The sequence below is a fragment of the Gigantopelta aegis genome, chromosome 3, assembly GCF_016097555.1.
Source record: "Gigantopelta aegis isolate Gae_Host chromosome 3, Gae_host_genome, whole genome shotgun sequence".
NCBI classification, from domain to species: Eukaryota; Metazoa; Mollusca; class Gastropoda; order Neomphalida; family Peltospiridae; genus Gigantopelta; species Gigantopelta aegis.
The window spans coordinates 70,466,570-70,484,947 of record NC_054701.1 but is presented as its reverse complement, the minus strand read 5'-3'; the positions used below and the strand labels follow the sequence as shown (position 1 = coordinate 70,484,947).

The 18,378-nt window shown below is 39.8% G+C and overlaps 1 protein-coding gene across 2 annotated transcripts in view; it reads right to left on the bottom strand.

The window, feature by feature from the left end:
• The window catches only part of LOC121368995, a 125,419-nt gene that overhangs the window by 82,612 nt on the left and 24,429 nt on the right, over nt 1-18,378 (bottom strand). For both annotated transcript variants that reach the window (XR_005957540.1, XR_005957539.1), the window contains exon 2: nt 13,383-13,485. The gene's annotated coding sequence lies outside the window, so the exon portion shown is untranslated. The remainder of the gene's footprint in view (nt 1-13,382; nt 13,486-18,378) is intronic.

Below are 18,378 nucleotides of genomic sequence, written 5' to 3'. Positions count from 1 at the left end.
TTGTTGTTTGTTTGTTTGTTTTGTTTTGGGGTTTTTTGTTCTTTGTTTGGGGGGTTTGTTGGTTGGTTGTTTTTTCGTTTTTTGTTTTTGTTGGTTTTTTTTGGGGGGGGTTTTAAAGGGGTTTTTTTGGGGGGGGGGGCAAATTAATTACTCTTATCATTACTGTATGATTTTCTTAACCCAAAACTAACCCACTTTCTTTCTGGGTGAGCCCCCCCCCCCCCCCCCCCCCCCCCCCCCCCCCCCATACCCCCTGCTGACTATGTTTGCATTCAATTCCATAGTGCCATGCCCAACAATTTCTTTCTGGCAGAAACACTACAAACCAAACCAAACCAAACCAAACCAATAAAACAAACAAACAAAAACAACAAGACCCCCCCCCCCCCCCCCCCCCCCCCCCCCGAAAAAAATCAAAAACATTTGCACTGATCTGGCGGTTTCCTGTATGTGTTACCGGCTCATATTTGTTTTCGGTCATACTGTTTTAGTGTTTTCCATTATTCGATATCGATAATTCAGTAATATTAGACGGCAAGTCATAATATACTGAACTGCATTGAAAACGCACCACCAGTTGATGATATCCAAACATTTCTTAGTGGTGCGTTTTCAATGCTGTTCAGTATATAATTATATAGCTAGGTTAGCTACAAGTCACTCCTGCATTATGATTGTCATTTGTTTTCTGTCGTAACTTGCTTAACACGTTAGTTTGATGAGTCAGTTGTTGTTTGGTTAGTATTCGAATATTCGCTCGTCATTTTCACAGAATATTCCAATACCATTTTCAGACCGAAAACCGAACACTAATTTAAACTACGTTGTTTAAGTTAAACTTTAATAGCATACTTATTTCAACATTGGATCGAGAGGGCAGGAAACTCGGCGCCACCACACAAGCTACTCGAAAAAGCAATAAGGTGTCTTTTATATTCAGTTTTCCACAGACAAAATTATATATACAACGGCCTTTGATATACTTATCGTGGAGCACTGAGGGCAAATTTACAAACCGTAAGTTGCGACTATCTGTTATACCGGGCATACATTTACAAGTGTTTGGCATCTATTTCACGAAGAAAATTGCATCATTAAGGAAATAATAGTAATAAGTGTGGCTTAGTCGTAGATTTACGTTTAAAAGCAAAATTAGGCTTACGATGATCTGTGAAATTGGGCACTGGTTGGGACACACACACACACACACACACACACACACACAAAATAAAATAATATATATATATATTTTTTTTAATCGAATTCATCGAGTTTCTTTCACACGTCACCATTCCAAAGAACCGTTGCAGATCTTCGTAATCTTTGGTGCTATCGATCCTATGACACAGTTCCATTCGATTGCTGTTATTTTCAAATTAATCAACTACAGCCGAACCACGTTCTGTCCATAGAAAATTCATATATACGTGTGCATGATTTCATAAATGAAAGACCTTAAGTCTGTGAAAGTCTTAGCGCATAACAAACTAAAGACAATGGAAGATGCCACCAAGTGAGAACACCTGCTGGGGGTGGGTGGGGCATGCATATTCTGGTCAATCAGCTTAAGTTTAGAACAATACACGCTACCCCCACCCAAAAGCCGTTCCTGGCGCCTATGCAAAATACTGATTGCTGCTGTGGTGGCGATAATATTATTTTTTTATCTCATTCTCTTAAACACTTTATCCTTTTTCGTTCATTTATATTTATTTTCGTGCTTGTATCTAATTCAGACTCATGGACGCAATCCTGGACACACACACGCACCTCAGCTAACTGGGCTGTCTGTCTGTCCACGACAGGAGGTTAGTGGTTAGTGAGAGAGAAGTATTGTTCTTACACCTACCCACTGAGTCGTTAAAACTCGCGGGGGGGGGGGGGGGGCGGTACCGGGTTGCGAACCCAGTACCTACCAGCCTTAATATGTCCAGTGGCTTAACCACAACACTACCCCACTGAGGCCGGTCATTTCAACATCATCTGGTCTCGCCGTTAATAAAGATTAACGACTGGACCTTGAACCACCTTCTAGATACAGAAAAAACCCACCACTCCAGTAAATCGCTCGATTACATTATTTGAGCATGATCCAAAACAAATACTGAACGTACTTTATCACCTTCCACAGTTTATCGCATCGAAGAATTTCGAAAACGCTCCGCCGCGGCGCAGGTGATAGTAAATGGTATCTAATGGAATACGTTAAGATTGTCTAAGTACGGTGTATAATACCCACATACAACCTCTAATAGCTGGTTTATGGACTCACAGACGTCGGTTTTGTAATAAATCTGCACCAATATTGCAAGCACTATTTCATTTAATGTACTGCAGGCACTATAAATTGTCAGTAATTAATATGTAACGTAACAGGGACGTACCTAGCGATCGTAGGCGCGGATACAGGGGGAGGGTATTGAAGATGTGGACCCCCTTCCAATTTCGAACTGAAAAATCCTGTGTGAAATGAATGCAATGAATTTGTGTCTAATGGGGGGGGGGGGGGGGGGGGGCGGCGTGTAATAATCTTCGTCGGCTTGTCTTGGGGACGTATTGTCGAATGATATAATGCATTCTATTGTACATATGAAAATGTTGGGGCCGACCGGCCTCGGGGGCATCGTATCGGCTCGCACCCAGAGCGAGTTATAACGACTCAATGGGTAGGTGTAAGACCACTACACCCTCTTCTCTCTCACTAATCACTAATGGTTAACAACCAACTCACTGTCCTGCACAGACAGCCCAGATAGCTGACGTGTGTGCCCAGGACAGCGTACTTGAACCTTAATGGATATAAGCACAAAAAGAACATGCATTTATAGCTTTCAAGTGCCCGTAATCTTTCTGTTTAGGTAAAAACAAAAAACGTATATCCAAGAGTCTTAATATCGTTATTGCACACCTACACCCTGTTATATGTTACAAACTACACTCTTTCAATATACTTAATTTCGATATGAAATTACTTTCGCTCAGTAGGTTGTATGTCTTCCGCTATATTGATATTATTATATTAAATCTCGAATGTCAAGAATGTGTTTCATATTAAGTCCTGTTTAGTCGTGTTATATAAACTGCTACTCTTCAACGTCTGGCTATCCTAGCGGAAATAATATGTCAATAAGTTTCATACTGCTAAAATCCTTCTATAACAGACCTTGATTTAAACAGTGGCATTTAGGCTTTCGGGAAAAATGGGCGTGCACCTACACGAAAATTAGTAAAATATAAAATTTACATTGTAAGGAATAAGGTTAATCATTGTCAACATTTTGGTGAAGTCAGTTATGAAAGATTCATAACAACTTTTTGGGCAACGAAGTTTAAAATTGTTTTCTAAAAAAAACAATGTTGTTGGGGTTTTTTAAACATAGTAAAAAGTTATAAACAGACGTTTGGCATCATACGAACACCTTAAATGCAACATTTTGAGAATATGGGCGTTTTTAAAACGGTGTTTTTCCTCAAAAAGGCCACCTCCATATCTAGACATCTTGCTAGATGCTTAATCATTTAAATCGGCTGATAACTTTTTAGATAAAATCTGTCAAAGTTTGTCTTCTTTAACGACACCACTAGAGCACATTGATTTATTAATCATCAACTATTGGATTTCAAACATTTGGTAATTCTGACATAAAGTCTTAGAGAGGAAACCCGTTACATTTTTCCATTACTAGCAAGTGATATTTCATATGCATCATCCCACAGACAAGATAGCTGATAGTTCTGGTGCAGGTGGCTGGAACAAAAAATAGCCCATTAGGTCCACCGACGTGAATCGATCTCAGATTGACCGCGCATTAGCATGAGATGAGCACTTTACCACTGAGCTGCGACCTGCCCCATCGTTTAGATATAAAAATGGACTGTTTTGAGTTTGATGTCATTGTAAATTTGTAATAAATACAGATTCTTGTTGAGAGTATCAGTGTGTGTATATATAATGTGTTTCTGATCGTCCTAATACTTGTAAGTACCCCAAACTGGGCTTCGTCTCTCAATAATTCCGTACGTACGAAAAAAATACATATTAGAAAATAAAATGAAGTTTGAACTAGAACAAGACGATTAGAAACACGTTTATTATATAGACGCTGATATTTACTGCATAAAAATATATTTAATATGTAATTATAGTCGTCAAGAAAATGTAGCGGGTTTCCTCTCTAAGACTCTATGACAAAATTACCAACTGTTTGACATCCAATAGCCGATGATTAATAAATCAATGTGCTCCAGTGGTATCGTTAAACAAAAACAAACTTTATAGTCGTCGAAAAATCTGTTCACTCTGGACAGTCCCCTTAACATTGGTGGGGGTGGACGATATAGAGAATTACCTCTCACACTAACTAAACCTAATAAACTGTATGATATCTTATTATGCCATTCACCTCAGGTCCTTGAGCTCCGTGCTCAGAATAGAGAGCTTGAAAATTACTTGGCTCGAAAAGGCAAAATAAATAAATAAATAAACCGTATCACTGGCAGCACTGATTCAACTCCTGCTAAGCTGATTTTATTTAGCGATTCACATCCACATATTCAAGACACAAATGCGGATTTTCTCTTTACAAGCAGGATGCCAGACGGAATGTATAGGCTTTTTTTTCTAGGTCAATAGCGATCCAGAATTATGCAGATTGGGGGTTCGATTTCAGAGGAATTACAATTCTGCAAGTATACTGTTTGGTTAGGTGCTGTTTTGGTTACATGGATTTGAGAAATGGCATTTTACGCATTAACCATTTCTCATAAATGAAAAAAAAAAGGGGGTGGGGTAAAAATGGGTCTTGTTGCTTTCAAAAAGAAATGAAAAAGAGTCTTAGATATTGAAGAGACAGCAGGGCACACTATTTCACGAGAACCGTTGTTCTGTTCACGTGTCGATTAACCAACTTTAAAATCACGTGATCCGCCAATCAGTTATGTGGTGAACCGTTACATTCTAAAATTAAAAGTGCTCTCTCAGTAGTCAAATTGAAAATCTTTTTTTTTTTTTTTTTTTAATACATTTGAACCATCAATGTAGCAGAGAACTGTAGTCTAAATGTTTTAGGATTATAGGTAGGTCTTAACCGAACAATCAGTTACCTAATTAAAAACCCCGTGAACAGACTTCTGGTTACCTAAGATTTTGAAACATTGTACCCTGGACAGTATATATCTTTAACGCAGAAGAGTTTATTATGTCCGACGGTCAGGAGAACGAAAATATACGTTACGTAAAACGATCACGCAGAAGTGATGAAAACAATTATATTCAAACTACAATACTCGGGTGGCAAATGACAGCGTGGGGGAAAAAAGTAGATGCCCGCACATAAAATTTGTTACTTTCAGCAAATGAACATCGTAATGAAACATTCCCTTAAAAACAACACAGCGTATAATATTTGTAAACATCACGTGTACTAACCAATATAATCAACGCCAGGCGCGGTTAGTCTAGGATCGATCCCCGTTGGGCGATTGTTCGTAACAGTCGTTTCAGCCAGCGTACCGACTAGTATATCAAAGGCTGTGATATGTGCTATCCTGTCTGAGTCCTTACACCGGAATTCATACCTTCCGACACCGACAGAGCAAACTAGGAACAAAAGTGCATGCGACTTCTAAAAATACGAGGGCAGGACGTAGCCCAGTGATAAAGCGCTCGCTCGATGCGCGGTTGGTCTGGGATCGATCCCCGTTGGTGGGCCCTTTGAGCTATTTCTTGTTCCAGTCAGTGCTCCACGACTGATATATCAAAGGCCGTGATATGTACTACCCTGTCTGTGGGATGGTGCATATAAAAGATCCCTTGCTGCTAATCGAAAAGAGTAGCCCATGAAGTGGCGACAGCGGGTTTCCTCTCTCAATATCTATGTGGTCCTTAACCATATGTCCGGCGCCATATACCCGTAAATAAAATGTATTGAGTGCGTCGTTAAATAAAACATTTCTTTTTTTTGCTTTTTCTAAAAACACCTTTACAACGACATTACATAATCAAAGATGCCATAGCAGGCTGACAGAACACACGCAGACACTTAGCATCCTTGATCTCGTCGCCAGCCGACAGTGTCTCATGATGTCCCAGTTACCAATGTCTGCTAAATATGTAGATGTGTAAGGCTGACAGAACACACGCAGACACTTAGCATCCTTGATCTCGTCGCCAGCCGACAGTGTCTCATGATGTCCCAGTTACCAATGTCTGCTAAATCTGTAGATGTGTAAGGCTGACAGAACACACGCAGACACTTAGCATCCTTGATCTCGTCGCCAGCCGACAGTGTCTCATGATGTCCCAGTTACCAATGTCTGCTAAATATGCAGATGTGTAAGGCTGACAGAACCCACGCAGACACTTAGCATCCTTGATCTCGTCGCCAGCCGACAGTGTCTCATGATGTCCCAGTTACCAATGTCTGCTAAATCTGTAGATGTGTAAAGCTTTTGATAAATAAGCCTTATGTCATTCACCTGAAGGATTATTTTCCTGTAACCAAACCGTCTGTTTTATGGTATGTGGTAAATGTGCCGGACGGAAGTAGTTACCACACTAATACCAATCATAGAATGATTAGATGGACAATGAATGTGCCTTGATATACATTAACAGAGATTTAATAATGCTTTATAGAACCATATTTTATTAAATGTACATGTATTTGTTGTTTTTAATAATATCTTCAATTTATTAATTATTTAAATATAATTATTAATCCATATTTTTCTTATGTCATGGCAAAGGGCAAATTCGCTACAACAGCAACTTGGATATAACGACAAAGGCAGGGTCAAAGCTAGCGGGAGAAAGGGAGGCAGGTGTCCCCAGAAACAAAATTGGTGGTTATTACTAGTGACGTTTTAAGTTTGCAGCCTCCCTGAAATAGCTGCAAAATGGTATTTCAGAGACTCTAGTTTACAAAATGTCCTGGGAGCATGCCCCCGAGCCCTCTAATGTCTTGCGCCTTCCATGCACTTTCGTTCAAAATCATCTCTTCCCCTCCTCCACACAAGAGCCTAGCTACGGCCCTACAAGTGACGAGGGACGAACGTGGTCATTGTAACGAGGTCTGACTATATGCATACATACATACACTTTCTCTCTCTCTCTCTCTCTCTCTCTCTCTCTCTCTCTCTCTCTCTCTCTCTCTCTCTCTCTCTCTCTCTCTCTCTCTCTCTCGGGCGGGATGTAGCTCAGTGGTAAAGCATTCGCTTGATGCGCGGTAGGTCTGGGGTCGATCCCTTTCGGTGGGCCCATTGGGCTATTTCTCGTTCCAGCCAGTGCACCACGACTGCAGGGTTTCTGCCAGAGGGTAAAACGGGTATTGTGCCATACCCAAAATTTTTGGCAGATTTTTTTTTTTTTAAGTTAACGTTTTGACAAAATTAATTTCTCTTATCATTACTGTATGATTTTCTTAACCCTAACCCTAAAATTAACCCATTTTCTTCCCCCCCCCCCCTCACCCCCCCCCATCCATACCGCCTGTTGACTGGTTGCATTCAATTCCATAATGCCATACCCAAACATTTCTTTCTGGTAGAAACACTGGACTGGTATATCAAAGGCCGTGGTATATGTTATCCTGTCTGTGGGATGTTGCATATAAAAGATCAATTGCTGCTAATCGTAAAGAGTAGCCCATGAAGTGGCGACAGCGGGTTTCCTCTCTTAATATATGTCTGGTCCCTAACCATATGTCCGACGCCATATAACCGTAAATAAAATGTGTTGAGTGCATCGTTAAATAAAACATTTCCTTCCTCCTCCTCTCTCTCTCTCTCTCTCTCTCTCTCTCTCTCTCTCTCTCTCTCTCTCTCTCTCTCTCTCTCTCTCTCTCTCTCTCTCTCTATATATATATATATATATATATATATCTCTACTTAATTAATTAAAAGTAAACGTTGTTGATTGCGAAAGTGGAAACAGTACAAGTTATTACTGCAGAAAATCATAAAGTTCGCATACCTTTCTATAAAATAAGCATTAACCTAAAAGGTCTTAATATAACTGTCATTACATAAAACAGCACACGTATGAACAGGTCAAACTTTGCGGTAAGAATCAAAACAACGCGCGTAGGGTGTGAGTAATTGTGTAAAATAAATAGAACACACTTACTCTTAACCACAAAGGCTAAGCTCAGGGACGGGGTATAGTTCAGAGGTAGAGAGCTTACCTGATGAATGGTCGCCACTTGTCAAAGATTTATCCCAGTCCCCATAACTGCCCTACAACTGGTACACAAAAGGCATTGGTATGTACTGTCCTGTCTATAGAAAAGTATATAAAAGATCCCTTGCTGCTTTTCGATAGGATTAACCTATGTGACAGCAACGGGTTTCCTATCTCCTCCCAAAAATAAAGATTCCTTGCTGCTTTTCGGTAGGAGTAACCTGTGTGGAAGCAACGGGTTTCCTCTCTCCCTTTAATCAAAGTTCTTTAGTGTCAAAATAATTATACGTTAGACACCAAGAAGCCGCAGATTAATATGTACTAAAGTGTCATTAAACTAATTTTTGTTTTTTATTCCTTTAATTTTTCATTCAATGTATAGTTCCACAGTTCCAAATCCCTACGCCCCTAGTTGAAAAAGCGAATTAATCAACTTCCCACCACCATCATCACCACCGACTTCCACAGTTGCTGGTATCTTCCGCCGCCTACTAATTGGAACCGAATTTAAGTTCTATTACTTAAAGGAAGTACTCTATTCACAGAGCTGCATCCTCTTCGTTCCAGACAGGAAAACGTCACTGGGACCTACAAGACACATGGTTTCGAAAGACTTCACCGGGTCTTTGACAGCGATTTATTAAATTAATTATGTCTTAGTAGACAGGACTGCAAATAAATGACGGGGTCAAACCGACAATGCTCAATCTTGCACGGCGAAGATGAGATGTCATTTTGCAGCTTGATCACTACGCCAACTCAAATTCAAAATCCTTTTCGGAGCAAACAAATTTTCTCAGAGGTCCTCAATGAGAGGAAATTGCTGTGTCTGCGGAGAATTTGAAAACCACAGTCATCAATCCTTTGTATCTGTGCCCGAACAGCCAATGTACACTTAAAACCAACGGCAGAATTCATGAAAACCTTTTTTAAAGGGGTTACAAATATTATGATGTCTCATCGAATCACGAGTTGGTACATGCTAGTGCTCCATAACAGATTGATCAAAAGACAGTGTAGCATTTTGTATACAATCCATAGGAAATATACATGTATATGAAATATCCTTATTGCTGTTAGTATGCTAGGTTTAGGTATTGTCAGAAGTGGATGGACTAGGCCCACGGCTATTTGATGGACAGTGATAGGTGCGTGGCGCGGTTTGTCACACGAGACAAGAAAGAAATGTTTTATTTAACGACGCACTCAACACATTTTATTTACGGTTATATGGCGTCAGACATATGGTTAAGGACCACGCAGATTTTGAGAGGAAACCCGCTGTCGCCACTACATGGGCTACTCTTTCCGAGTAGCAGCAAGGGATCTTTTACTTGCGCTTCCCACAGGCAGGATAGCACAAACCATGGTCTTTGTTGAACCAGTTATGGATCACTGGTCGGTGCAAGTGGTTTACACCTACCCAGTGAGCCTTGCGGATCACTCACTCAGGGTTTGGAGTCGATATCTGGATTTAAAAATCCCATGCCTCGACTGGGATCCGAACCCAGTACCTACCAGCCTGTTGACCAATGGCCTACCACGACGCAACCGAGGCCGGTACACACGAGACAAAGACTGGGATGTGGAGGTGGACAGCGAGAAAGTTGAATGATAGGAGTTGCCAGATCGGTAAAAAATGAGATGTAAGTCAAAGGTGAGAAAGAAAAGGGGGCAGTGGGATACATAATAATAATAATAAAGAAAAAAAATAAAGAAAAAAGAAAAAAGATTTGGCCCATGTAATCACAGCGGGGTGGCTCTTGGACACACAGCAATTAACCTCTGTCTTGAACACGCACGTAAGTGTTGCCGACGTGACTGAATCGCGTGTCAATGATAACACGCCTGAGCATCAAATAGCGAGAAGCACGAAAATAAGACATATTCTCATCAATAATTATTTATATATATATTTGCTTTATTAATGTTGTCCTAAAAATACACCATCCTCTGACCCATGATTCTGACCTTGATATCTATGTACAGGTGCAGATTCAGGGGGTAGGTTTTAAAATGTGCACCTCCCACGCATTCCGAATATACCCCGAAATTTATATATGGGCACCTTGCATAACATCTACCGTAATGTCTCTGGTATAGCTAGGACTATATTCCCTAAAACAAAAAACCCTGTTCACTGTGTTGGCATGGGCATCATCTTCATGGGAGGCACTGAATATAATCATAATCTATCAGAGACCATACAAATATCTATCCAAATTATCTTCACAACAATGTTAGCTAATGCGTACAGAACATACCAACTGCTTTCGTTATCTCACATTCAACACAAAAAAGGACTGCTATCCGTTAACTGATAGGAACAAATATAGATTTTTTCACAAGCATTCCAAATTGCCAATAATCTGCGGTGGGAATTTTCTCGTGTGGCGTTATGGTATTTCTTTATACAGAGTATTTACCAATAAATCATTACATAACATCTCGTAGATGTGATGTATGATACAGCGAAACACGGGTCTGCACCACGGCGTTCAATATGCACTAACAGATGCCGACTCATAATACAGTTTCCTAATGTAAGTTACAAATAAATGCGGTTGAAATAACATTGTGTTTGCACTAATAAAGAAAGAAAGAAAGAGATGTTTTATTTAACGACGCATTCAACATATTTTATTTACGGTTATATGACGTCAGACATATGGTTAAGGACCACACAGATACTGAGAGAGGAAACCCGTTGTCGCTACTTCATGGGCTACTCTTTTCGATTAGCAGCAAAGGATCTTTTATATTCACCATCCCACAGACAGGGTAGTACATACCACGGCCTTTGATATACCAGTTGTGGTGCACTGGCTGGAACGAGAAATAGCCCAATGAGCCAAACGACGGGGATCGAACAGACCGACCGCGCATCGAGCGAGCGCTTTACCACTGTGCTACGTCCCGCCCCTCTTGCACTAATAAACGCTGTCAGACAGGGCTCTGAAAATTGCGAGAACAATCATTTTGTTTGCACCGGCATCAGTGGCGCAGTGGTTAAGCCATCGGACAACAGGCTGGTAGGTGCAGGGTTCGTAGCCTGGTACCGGTTCCAACCCAGAACTCAATGGATAGGTGTAAGACCACTACACCCTCTTCTCTCTCACTAACCACTAACCAACTAACAACTAACCCACTGTCCTCGACAGACAGCCCAGATAGCTGAAGTTTGTGCCCAGGACAGCGTGCTTGAACCTTAACTGGATATAAGTACGAAAATAATTTGAAATGAATTTTCTTTGCGCGTCACTCACGCAAATCTAACTTTGCAAATCTAACTTTGCGTTACTCATTTTCTGTCGCGTATTAAATTAAGTATATCATTTAACGTGGACAAAACGGGTTAGACAAAACGAAATGGTTACGCAAATGTTCAATTGCCAGAGGCCTGAACTAGAGCATTTTCTGTAATAGACGTGTGTTTTTAGTGGATATACTCGACTTCTCACCAATACTCATGTGTTTTTGCCAATAAACTTGTGAATTTTAGCTTTAGAAAAACATGTTTTCGGTCCAAAAAAATTAAAATAAAATAAAATAAACATAAAAAAATAAACATAAAAAAAATTCGTATGTCTTGGCTAATCACTGGTGTGTTTTCAACTCGTGTTTTGGTTAATAATTTCGTGCTTTCGCTAATAAACTAGTGTGTTTTCGCCAATCAATAGTGTGTTTTTAACTAGTGTTTTCGTCAATAAACTCGTGTGCAATCGTTAATAATCACGTGTGTTTTTTCTAAGTCACTTGTGTGTGTGTTTTCACAAAGACACTCGTGTGTTTTTGCTAATAAACCATAAGCGTACGAACTAATGGGGCAACGGCTCCACTAGCGCTGGAGCAAATACGGGTAAAAATTATAAGAGATATTCGAGCAAAATGAGCCAGCCTGAAACCTTTTCATCATGTATTTCCATCCTTTTACCCCCACACTACACCCCAACCTACCCCACCCGCTACAAAATTTGGAACCCGTATGCCTATGTAATAAACTCATACATGTGTATATACATACACACACACACACACACACACACACACACACACACAATTATTTCGCAATTTGTAATACACTACAGAGAGGGTAAAAGAATGACCCATTAATTTTATCATGATGGGTTAATGCATTTTCATGGGACCTAGATTAACATTTGTGTTAAAAACATGATCAAGGAATGCTATATCATCACGAAGTGGTAATTTTTCAAGTAAGTGTCAATGTTGTTGTTGTTGTTGTTGTTTTTTGTAGTTTTTTTGTTTTGTTTTTTGTTTTTTGTTTTTTTCGGGGGGAGGGGGTTAAAAGCATTTGAGCCATTAAAGGGACAGACCCTAGTTTCAGCCCATGAAAATGCACACTAAGTTTAGTTAATCTACAAACCTGTAACACATTTGAATAAAGTTACAATTGGGTGAAACATGAGTCTCTGACTTTGAAATGTGTGATATACACTCTAAAAATAGACTAAAACTCGACACCATAACTGTTACTTCTCAGACGCATGTGCGATATTAAAAACACCAGGATGACCAAAAACACTTTGAATGTACGGAAATGGATAATCTAAACAATAAAATTTAAGTAAAGTATGGTTTTAGTTATCAAAAACGGCTCTAATAGTAAAAAAACATGCCTTAGTGTTTAAAAACTAGGGTATGTCCCTTTAATGAATTTTATGAAAGCTCACATATATCTACTATTTCACGGGCGGGCGGATGGGTAGGCTAGAAGGCAGGCGGGCAGCCGGGCAGCCGGGCAGGCGGGCGGGAATGCAGACAGGCAGGAAGGTTAGGCAGGGTGGGTGTGGGTGTGGATGTGGGGGAGGGGCGGGCTGGCGGGTAACAACACTTGAGAAGAGTAGCAGACCCACTTTGGAAATGCTTGCAATAAATAAATAAAGTAGTTTATACATTTTCGTTTAATCCTTCCAACTCTGTGAACCACTTTGGACAACACAACGTTTAAAGAATGGATAGTACTGTGAAGATACCTTGCGATGAAAGGAATAAAAGGCAAAGAAAATAAACAACAACAACCAAAAAACCCAACAACAACACAAAAACAGCTACTAAACAGTAACAATAAGATATATTATAAAGAAAACGCAAATAATGGTGGGATCTAATTAAGGGTGAAGACAAACATCGCATCACGTCATTGAAGCGTGTAACTCTTAAGACAAACAGTGGTACTCACTTGCAAGAGACATGTAATCCTATTCGCCACCGGCAGCAGTATAGATATGTGTCATCCGTTCAGCGGTACATCCCCCCACCGGAGTTAACCCTCGTCTAGTCCACTACAATGAAAAGGAAACAATCGTATCTATTAAAATGTAAGACGTCAGAACTGATAAAAAAATTATATAACACACTCTCTCACTCACTCATCTCTCTCTCTCTCTCTCTCTCTCTCTCTCTCTCTCTCTCTCTCTCTCTCTCTCTCTCTCTCTCTCTCTCTCTCTCTCTCTCTCTCTCTCTCTCTCTTTCTCATATTCGCCAGTACTTAATTATTTATGAACCGGCTTCGGTGGCGTCGTGGTTAGGTCATCGGTCCACAGGCTGGTAGGGACTGGGTTCGGATCCCAGTCGAGGCATGGGATTTTTAATCCAGATACCGACTCCAAACCCTGAGTGAGTGCTCCGGAAGGCTCACCATCGCTTGCACCGACCAGTGATCCATAACTGGTTTAACAAAGGCCATGGTTTGTGCTATCCTGCCTGTGGGAAGCGCAAATAAAACATCCCTTTGCTGCCTGTCGTAAAAGAGTAGCCTATGTGGCGACAGCGGGTTTCCTCTAAAAAAAAAAACAGTGTCAGAATGACCATATGTTTGACGTACAATAGCCGATGGTAAGATAAAAAAAATCAATGTGCTCTCGTGGCGTCGTTAAATAAAACAAACGAGTAACGTGGTCTACTATTTTTTCGTTTCGTAAATGTTTGTGTGATTCATCCTCGTATTGTTTTCCCTGTATTCCCTAAATTCAGTTTTTGTGTGGGGTTTTTTGTTTTTTTAAATACGTCATTACTCCCTTGTCTGAAAAAGCATTGCAGACATTATTTTTATCCATATATCGTATATAGATATAAACATCTAAATATAGTATGTATCACGGCGTGAGAAAACCCCACCACGGTGTGAATTACGTATCGGCTCTATCTCATTTTTAAAAGAAAACAGAAATGTTCCTATAGAAATGTTTTTTTGTAAATAATTTCAGTTGTGTTTGACGTAAGAAAACAAGTAAAAGTGTTTTGGAAATAACAAAAACATACTATTTTTGTGTTAAATTTAGAAAACAATTGGCTCAGAAATAAATAACTTGCAGTCAATTCCATAGCATGAAAATGGCATTCCATGTGGGACGGACTTTAATTTATATCACTCAACGTTTTCAATCAGCGCGGCCATCCTTTTATAAAAATGTGGGTGGTTTTTTAAAAATAATTTCGGTTTGGTTTGACTAAGAAAAAAAGTAAAAGTGTTTTGGAAATAACACCAAAAAGACAGTTTTTGTGTGCAATTAAAAAGTAATCGGTTTAGAAATAAATAAAACTGTAATACATAATATATGTTAAGGATCCATTGTATGAGGCCATGTGGGATAGAACAAGTACCTCCTAGGTGGTGGAAATTTCAACCTGGTGTAAAAAAAAAAAAAAAAAAAAAAAACCCAACCTCACACCAGCAAACCGTCCATTGTTAACAATATTCATGGGAGTTCTGGTGTCTGGTTACCTGCAGTATATACTGTGAATTGAATAATAAAAAGTAGGAAGGAAAGAATGAACAATCTCGATTCTCTAGATAATATTGATGAAGACTACGATGAACGAATGTTTAACGACAACCCAGCACGAAAAACACATCACATTTAGTACAGGGAGTCAAACAAACGGAAATATATATGAATGTGATTATTAAATTGCATCCTGCTTAAGCCATCGGACATAAGGCTGGTAGGTACAGGGTTCACAGCCCGGTACCGGCTCCAACATACAGCGACTTTTAACGACTCAGTGGGTAGGTGTAAGAAAAACTACATCCTCTTCTCTCTCACTAACCACTAACCACTAACAACTAACCCACTGTCCTGGACAGACAGCCCAGATAGCTAAGGTGTATGCCCAGGACAGCGTGCTTGAACCTTAATTGGATATAAGCACGAAAAATAAGTTGAAATAAACAAATAAATGGAAAATATTTTACTAGCCCGATGAACGAGAACTGAAATTTACTAGCTCGCCGAAATTTCTGTTTGTCCGCCAGCTAACATGTACACATTACATGGATTTTCAAGTTAAGGGTCATTTTCAAAATGTCAACATACAATACAACTTGCTAAAGTTTCCGTATGTTACATGTCACAGACGAGACAATCTCTGTTAATTGAAACAACACGTGTCACACACAAACACACACACAGCTGGTAAGAATTCTGTTGAATTTGGAGTAAGTTTTTTTTTTAATCTTACTATCTTTGAGTAACATCTAGCAATTCAATACATTTTGTGTGTGCTACAGTTGAGATCGCAATACTGTCTATACGCAGGTATGACTACTGTTGACAACTCGCAGGCGCAGACACAGGATTTCTGAAAGAGGAGGTCCAAATGTGATGACTGATCTCTCCTTTTACACAGAACAGTTAATGTAATCACGTTTCCCCTTAAATGTTATGGTCGGTTTTCAAAGGGGGGGGGGGGGGGGAGGGGGAGCCCGGACCCCTGAACACCCCCCCCCCCCCTGGGTCCGCTACTGACTCGCATTTACTTTCATCACGCAGTGCATAATGGTTCTACAGTATTTAATCATATTTGCGTATTCAAAAGGTCTGTATTACAATTTAAATATTTTTTCAACTGACGTGAAAATGTTGATAAATAATGTTGCAAGGCCGATATTCAATTAAACCAAACATGAACAAACAGAGGTGGCTGTAAAACATATCTTCAGAAAAGGACTTTTACAAAACAGAACTCTATTAACATTTAACAGGAGATAATCCAAGAGTCTCATTCTTCCTTAATTTGAATTTATCCAGTCAGCTGATTTGGGGGGGGGGGGGGGGTGGGGGGTGGGGGGGGGGGGGGGGGGGGGGGGGTGGTCTCGTTCCAACCAGTGCACCACAACTGGTCAACGGTGGTGGTATGTGTTTTCCTGTCTATGAGAAAATGCATATAAAAGATCCCTTGCTGCATTAGCAAAACAAATGAAGCGGGTTTTCTCTGATGACTACGAGTCAGAATTACCAAATGTTTGACATCCAATTGCCGATGATTAATTAATCAATGTGCTCCAGTTGTGTCGTTAAACAAAACAAACAAACTATTATCCAGTTACCATTCTCTGTCAACGAATACTGCTCGCTGGCCACTATTTTTATTATATCTACGTGTACACAGGACTTCTAGAATTTTCATAAAATCCACTAGCCATGGGATCAGTAATTAATTTTTTTTTACTAGTCATGATTCAAAATTCACTAGCCCTACTTTACTTTAAGTCAATACAATTTTACTAAATAATAGTAATAATCAGATATGTCACCTAAAGAGGAAGATAGAGCTAAAAAAAGGTGGGGGCAGGATATTCGTATTTATAAAATACTTATAACTGGAACATTTGATCCCTGAAAATTCACTAGCCGTCGGGCATGGTAATAGTAGTTATTTACTAGCCGAACATTGAATATCACTAGCCATGTTAGTGGGGCTACCATAATCTAGAAGCCCTGCGTGTACAGGACAATGACGATCGAATTTGGTTTTATCCGACATTTGTAAATGTAGAGGGGCGGGACATAGCCCAGTGGTAAAGCGCTCGCTTGGTGCGCGGTCGGTCCGTGGTCGATCCCCGTCGATGGGCCAATTGGGTTATTTCTCGTTCCAGCCAGCGCACCACGACTGGTATATCAAAGGCCATGGTGTGTGCTATCCTGTCTGTGGGATGGTGTATATAAAAGATTCCTTGCTACTAATGAAAAAACCCATGTAGCGGGTTTCCTCTCTATGACTGTCAAAATTACCATATGTTTGACATGCAGGAGCCGATGATTAATACATCAATTTTCTCTAGTGGTGTCGTTAAACAAAACAAACTTATTCTTTTTTGTAAATGTAGAGCTCATGTTGCTGAAGGCTGAATAACGTGTAAGTTTATTCAGATACTTGGAGCAATATTTTAAAGCATACATTGTCAGCTATTTTGTCTTAAATCAGTTTGAAATGCTCAGTTTTTTGTGTGATATTTTTTTAATGGCAAGTCTACCAAATTGTTTATATTAACATAACACACAAAAATTATATGTGCATCGATGATCCTGAGGATATAATGGAGTATTGCCGGGTTTCGGTTACTTTCTATAAAATGTTAATTCTCAAGTCCAGAAATGTTTATTAAAAATGCAAATGAGACAGAGGAACCTACAAAATTTCACACATTTATATGCTCACAGATTTATAAACCTAATAGCAAAATTTCATGCTCTAAAATGTTTCATGGAGGTTCCTGTACTTGTATGAAAGACACTTTATTAAACTGTTAAACTATTTTGAAGGAAGGAGGGAAATATTTTATTGAACGGTTATATCGTGTCAGACATATGGTTAAGGACCACACAGATATTGAGAGAGGAAACTCGCTGTCGCCACTTCATGGGCAACTCTTTTCGATTAGCAGCAAGGGATCTTTTGTATGCACCATCCCACAGACAGGATAGTACATACCACTGCCTTTGTTACTCCAGTTGTGGAGCACTGGCTGAAACTAGAAATAGCCCAATGGGCCTTCCGACGGGAATCGATCCTAGACCGATCGCGCATCAGGCGTGCGTTGTACCACTGAGCTACGTCGCGCCCAATATTTTGAAGTTAACCGTCTGTTTGCCACCTTCCCCATTAAATTGCCCTTTAAATAAACACAGCCATAAAAAAAACGAATGTCACGTACTATTTCTAACGACATCAATAACTGGTACAGTCCATGTTATTAAATCATTCATTCACTGTCAGAAAGTTATTCGGCATTATTGACTCACACACAAAACATATTAATATCTCCGCCCAATCGCGTGCCAATGGCTGAAAGGTAAACGAACTTCCTGATAACAGTGTAATAAAAAAAACGTAATGTCGCAGCTGTTTTTCTGTCATGTTCTCTGTGGTCACTCTAGCTATACAAATACTTA